This window comes from Sciurus vulgaris, assembly GCF_902686455.1.
Source record: "Sciurus vulgaris genome assembly, chromosome: 7".
Taxonomy (NCBI): domain Eukaryota; kingdom Metazoa; phylum Chordata; class Mammalia; order Rodentia; family Sciuridae; genus Sciurus; species Sciurus vulgaris.
Window position 1 is genome coordinate 81,582,821 of NC_136467.1, and position 6,251 is coordinate 81,589,071.

A 6,251-nucleotide genomic window follows, 5' to 3' on the forward strand; every position below is an offset into this window, starting at 1 on the left:
ATTTATTAGACAGATCTTTTAAAATAACTGGGACAAACTGTTAAAAGATATGTTAAAAAGTATGTCAATAAAGATATAATGAAGGGCAATATCTTGTACTCAAAGATGATAAATATTATAATAGGTAAAATAATGACAATACACAAAATAGAAAAATGAAGTGGGTAGAGAAATAAAAACAGGAAATAAGGAGCCACAACCAACTGATAAGCCTCCCCAAGATCTCCACAGTTCTGCTTAACAGGAAAATCACCACTATGGCCTCAGCAAGACCCCTGGAAATGATGCGGGAAGAGGTTACATGCTCTATTTGCCTGGATCCCATGGTGGAGCCTATGAGCATCAAATGTGGCCACAGCTTCTGCCAAGAATGCATCTCTCAGGTTGGTAAAGATGGAGGCAGTGTCTGTCCTGGGTGCCAGCAGTACTTTCTGCTCAGGCACCCCCAACTCAAGGGGCAGCTGGCCAACATGGAGGAAAATCTTCGACAAACAGGCCAAAATGCCAAGAAAGACACACAGGGGGAGCGTTGTGCCATGTATGGAGAGAAACTTCACCTTTTCTGTGAGAAAGATGGGAAGGCGCTTTGCTGGGTGTGTGCCCAATCCAAGAAACACTGTGACCTCACCATGGTCCTTATTGAGGAGGCTGCTCAGGAATACAAGGAGACGCTCCAAGAGGCATTAGAGAAACTGAGAAAAAAGCAGGAGTTGACCGAGAAGTTGGAAGTGGATCTTGCAATAAAGAGAGCAGACTGGAAGAGGAAGGTTGAGACACAGAAATCCAGGATTCATACAGAGTTTGTGCAGCAGAGAAACTTCCTGCCTGAAGAACAACAGAGGCAGATGCAGAAACTGGAAATGGATGAGATGGAACATCTTAGAATCCTGGGGTAGGTGGAAGCTGAAGTGGCCCAGCAAAGCTAGGCCTTGCAGGAGCTGATCTTAGAGTTGGAGTGGAAGAATCGGGACTCAGCACTGGAGCTCCTGCAGGAAGTGAAAGTTGTCCTGGAAAGGAGGAGTAAGTCCTGGAACCTAAAGAAGATGGACATTGTCTCCCCAGACTTAAGAAGTGTCTGTTGTGTGCCAGGACTGAAGAAGGTGCTGAGGACCTGTGGAGAATACACCACTCTGGATCAAGACACAGCCAATATATGGTTCATCATCTCAGAGGACAGGAACAAGTGAGACTTGGAAAAATCTGGCAGATGTACTAGAAAATGAAGAGAGATTTGATAATTACCCCACAGTCCTGGGTGAGAGTTTCAACTCTGGAAAATTGTACTGGGAGGTTGATGTGAAAGGAAAGGAGGCCTGGGACCTGGAGATTTGTAGAAACTCTGTGCAGAGGAAGGGGTTGGTCAACACTGAGAATTGCTTTCTGGGCAATTTGGTTGTGAAACAAAGAAAAATATGAGACTGGCCCCTGTCTCCAGACTCTCCTCCACCTTCAGGTCCTCCATGCCAAATCAGGATTTTCCTGAAGTATGAGAATGGCATTGTCTCCTACAACATCACTGATCATGGCTCCCTCATCTACACCTTCTCTGAATGTGCCTTCACTGGACCCCTGCAGCCCTTCTTCAACCCTGGTTTCAGTGACGGTGGAGGAAATGCAGGCCCTTGGCCCTCTATCCACTGAATACAGTATGGTCAGAATCCACTGACTATTGATGGCTCTATCTGGACACTGTCACCCCATCCCTGTGAGTGTCCCTTCTCAGCCATGAACCCTGTCTCTTTTTCCCATGAACTCTAAACGACCCAACCATGTCTCTGTATAGGTCTCTCAGCAAGCAGGCTCTAGCAGGGAGATCACTGAAAGCCAAAAGACCTTAAATATCAATATTCCTGCCCTAGGTTCCTTTTAGGATGCCCTCAACTGAAGCTGATTCCTCATATTTGACTCAAATTCACCAACCAAAAATCTTGTTTCTGCCTCCTTTGTGTGACTTTATTTTTTTCTTCTATCTCTAGTCTATCGCCTTCGTCCACATCTTTTTTATTTTTCATGGTTTGAAAAAGGACTTCCTAAATACATTGTGCTTCAGTCTCCAAAAAATAAAATAAAAATGAAGTTTCATTCTAAATTTATCATGTTGGTTGTGTCTTGTGTGGAAAAAAATAGGGAATTCTAAGATGAAATAGACATTAACAAGATAGTAGAGGATAGATTGTTATGAAATGGTATTGTGTCAGCTAGTAGGGATGAATAAATACAGAGGTAAGAGCAGGGCAGCTGTATGGGTTTTGTACAGTCATAGAAAGTCCAGTTCTCAGAAAGAACTTGTGCATGGTTCAATGCTTTGCTGTGGCCAAGTTGAAATTCTTAACCTTTGAACAAGGTTCCTGTTATGGTTTGTATATGAGGTGTCACCCCAAAAGCTCACTTGTGAGACAATGCAGGAAGGTTCAGAGGAGAAATGATTGCTTGTAAAAGTCTTAACCCAATTTAATCCCCTGATAGAGATTAACTGATATCAAGTGGTAGGGTGTGGCTGGTGGAGATTGAAATTGAGGCATGGCTTTGCAGTATACATTTTGTATCTGGATAGTGGAGATTCTCTCTCTCTGCTTCCTGAGGATACCAGCTGCCCTCTGCCACACTCTTCTGCCATGATGTTCTGCCTCATCTTAAATTTGAGGAATGGACCCACCCTTCTGTAGACTAAGACCTCTGAAACCATGAGCCCTGAAATAAGCCTTTTCTCCTCTACAATTTTGCTGATCAGATCATTTAGTCACAGCAATGAAAAAGCTGACTAAAACAGGCCCTCACATTTTTATTTTGTACTTTGATTTGCAAATTATGTAGCCAGTCCTGATTGGGGGAGACTACCAGGAGGAGATGTGGGAATTAGATTGTGAAAAGTTTTGAATATGTGATTGTGGGGGGTGGGGAGTCATCATATATCTAAAGTTCTCCAGGATAAGTCTGATTTAAACCCTTCCCTTATCTTAATTTTTACTGGATTCTCCTGTCACTCAATAGTGTCCTGATTTAAGCACAAATTTCATAGCTATCCTATGTTGCCCCAAGGAACCAGTGGATATTTTAAAGCAGTGATGTGCTCTGGGTATATATATATATATATATATATATATATATATATATATATATATATATATATATATATTCTTCAGGGAAACTTTATAGATTTTAGGATGAAGAGTAGTAGAGGAAACTTCATGATAGTAGGTAGGAAGGTTTGGCAGTCCATAAATCACAAAAAAGCAAAGCAAGGGTGGGGAGTAAGAGTAGAATATACCAAATTTGGCAAATGTTTGGAGGTGAGCAATACTGGAGAGAACGATCAAGAGTGACATCCAGGTTTCAAAGAAGATGCTCTGATGCAAGATTCAAAGGAAAAGCAAGAGAAGGGTTGTTTGTGAACTTGTTGAATTTAAAACAGACCCAGGATAAAGGTCCAGGTACAGATTGAAAAAATGGGTATAGTTCTGATTTGAAGTTTGGAATAGGGGTCAAGACTGAAAATATGGATTTGGGAAACACAGGAGGCTGACTCTTCTCTGCTTGGTTTATTCATGACCATGGGTGCCTGTCCTTTTGGAATAGGAACCTGTTCATAACAGAAAATTATGTAGGTACTTCAGGGTGAATGAGGAGGAGCAGGTCTTAACACCTGCTCAATGCTCTCTCCTGCGTTCATTGCAGAATGTGATTTCTGATACAATATCACTGAAGACCTACATTGCTCTATCTTTTTCCCTTGCTGTCTTCCTGTTTGTTTAAAAAGGGGTCAGTTCATCTTGTTAATAACTATCTTGGCATTGTTCTGGTCATTCTTTTTGCCCTGTTGAGTTCTTCTTGCTTTTATTTTCTTATTTCTAGTTCAATTTGTAACCTTCTGCTTTAATTTTTGGCTTGCTACTTCTTCCTTGTTTTTGTTTATTTTTCATTTATCTTAAAGTATCTTTTTTTTATTTCTGTCAAAGAAAAAACAGATGTTTTAAATTCTGCCTTGAATTTCAACTTTCAAAAACTTTTTAACTGAAATTTTCATTGACATGGTTGTAGAATCACTTGCAATTGTAAGAATTTATGAAGCTTCTATGCTTGAATGGTTTCACTGGAGAATTCTACTTAACATCTTTAAATGTTTAGAATGAATAGAGTGAATTATGTCTACATGATGAAGAGGATCTACAACACACATACAGTGTATTGAAAAATACGGTCTACATTCTAGACCTTTAAATTCCAGACCATAATTGTGGATTTATATTTTTCTCCTTTCAGCTTTTTCTGTTTCTTTCCAGTATTCTGAGGATCTGCCATGCTGAGGCTACACATCTAACATCCTTATGTCTTCCTCCTGGACTGATTCTTTTACCATCCTGTTATCCTTCATTGTCTAGTAATTTTCTTTGCTCTGAAGTATATTTTATCATGTATTAACACAGCTGCTCATGATTGCTTCCATGGTATCTTTTTTTAAATTCTTTTAATTTCAACATACCTATGTCTGAATTTGAACAGCATATAGATGAATCAAATCATTTTTCTGACCTCAGTCTTTTGATTGTCATTTTAATGTATTTGTGCTTAATGTAATGATTATCTTAGGGCTTCTCTTCCATTTTATCATTTGTTTTGTGATTGTATCTTTAGGTTCTCATTTCTCTGTTTCTCTTTTCTTATCTTCCTGCAGAGGAACTTGAACTCAAAGAGTCATTTTGGTTTATATACAAGTAGAATATCCCTTGTCAGGAATACTTGAGACCAGAAGAGTTTTGGATTTAGGACTTTTGTGTATTTTAAAACATCTGCATATATTTAATGAGATAGCTTGGAGATAAAACCAAAGTTTCAACATGAAATTCATTAATATTTCATATATTCTTTACATATATTATTTGAGAGAATTTTATATCATATATTTAGTGTTTCAGTATTTCAGCTGTGATCAGTCACATGAGGTTGAGTATAGAATTTTATCCACTTGTGGGTAATGTTTTGATGCTCCAAACATTTTTAATTTGGAGCATTTCAGATTTTTAGATTAGAGATTCTCAACTCATATAGTCATTTTGAATGTATCTCTTTGTATAGTTTTTTTTTTTTTTGAGGATTGAGGATTATTTTAGGCTTGACAATATATAGGCAGTCATGGGCCACATAAGGATGTTTCAGTCAATGGCAGACCACATACAGATATAACAGTAGTCCTTATTATAATAGAGCAGAACCTTCAAATTGTTTAGTGACATTGTAACACCACAGCACAAAGCATTACAGGTTTATGGTGTTGCTGGCGTAGACTAACCTACTCCACTGCCAGTCCTATAAAAACATATTGCATAGAGTTACATAAAGTATAGCTTGTTACGCCTCGCCTACAAACCTGTATAGTCAAGCTGCTGTATAATGTGCTGTAGACAACTGCAACACAATGGCAAGGATTCAAGTATTCAACAGAAAAGGTACAGTAAAAAGACTAGACAGTAGGTTTTTTTTATCTTTATTGGACTCTTTCATGGGACCACCATTGTATGCTCATGTGTCATTATGAGGCACCTAAGTATGTCTGATAATAAACGACTATGCTGCTGGTTATCTACTTACTATACATACTACTTTTTAGTCATTATTTTATAGTGTTCTCCTATTTATATAAATAGACATAGAATATATGCTATGTTATGCTGGCAGCAGCCTTATACATTTTTTTGTTTACTGTGTACCTTTATCGTATGAAAAGACCAGGTTAAACTGGGCCCGATGATGCACACCCATAATCCCAGCAGCTCAGGAGACTGGGGCAGGAGGATCATGAGTTCAAAGTCAGCCTCAGCAAAAGCAAGGTGCTAAGCAACTCAGTGAGATCCTGTCTCTAAATAAAATACAAAATAGGGCTAAGCCTGTGTCTCAGGTTAAGTGATTGATCTATACTACCTAGATTTGGGTAAGTACACTCTATGATGTTCACACAATGATCAAATCACCTAATGCATTTCTCAGAGTGTGTCCTTGTAGATAATGATTGTCTGTGATTTAGAACAGTTACTGATATCAATTTTTTACCACTTCAAGTGAAGTGTAGAAGCCTCGACCGTTTCTGTCTGCTAATCTCACAGTATTTCTTGATGGAAAGAGGAAGACAGAGAAGGTCAAGGAAAGGGCATGCTTCTTTTTAAGCCACTTATTACTGGGAGGGCTCCCAATCCATCTCCTTTGCTGGTGGTGTTGGACCTGCTTCACGTTGCCTGAGACCCTTGTGGTTGTCCTAA

At 39.0% G+C, this 6,251-nt stretch overlaps 1 pseudogene across 1 annotated transcript; it reads left to right on the forward strand.

Moving 5' to 3' along the window:
- Positions 1–209: 209 nt before the first annotated feature.
- LOC306666824 (E3 ubiquitin-protein ligase TRIM21-like) lies at positions 210–1,751 on the forward strand (annotated as a pseudogene). The gene has a single exon. The product of its transcript is annotated as an E3 ubiquitin-protein ligase TRIM21-like (transcript).
- Positions 1,752–6,251: the final 4,500 nt, after the last annotated feature.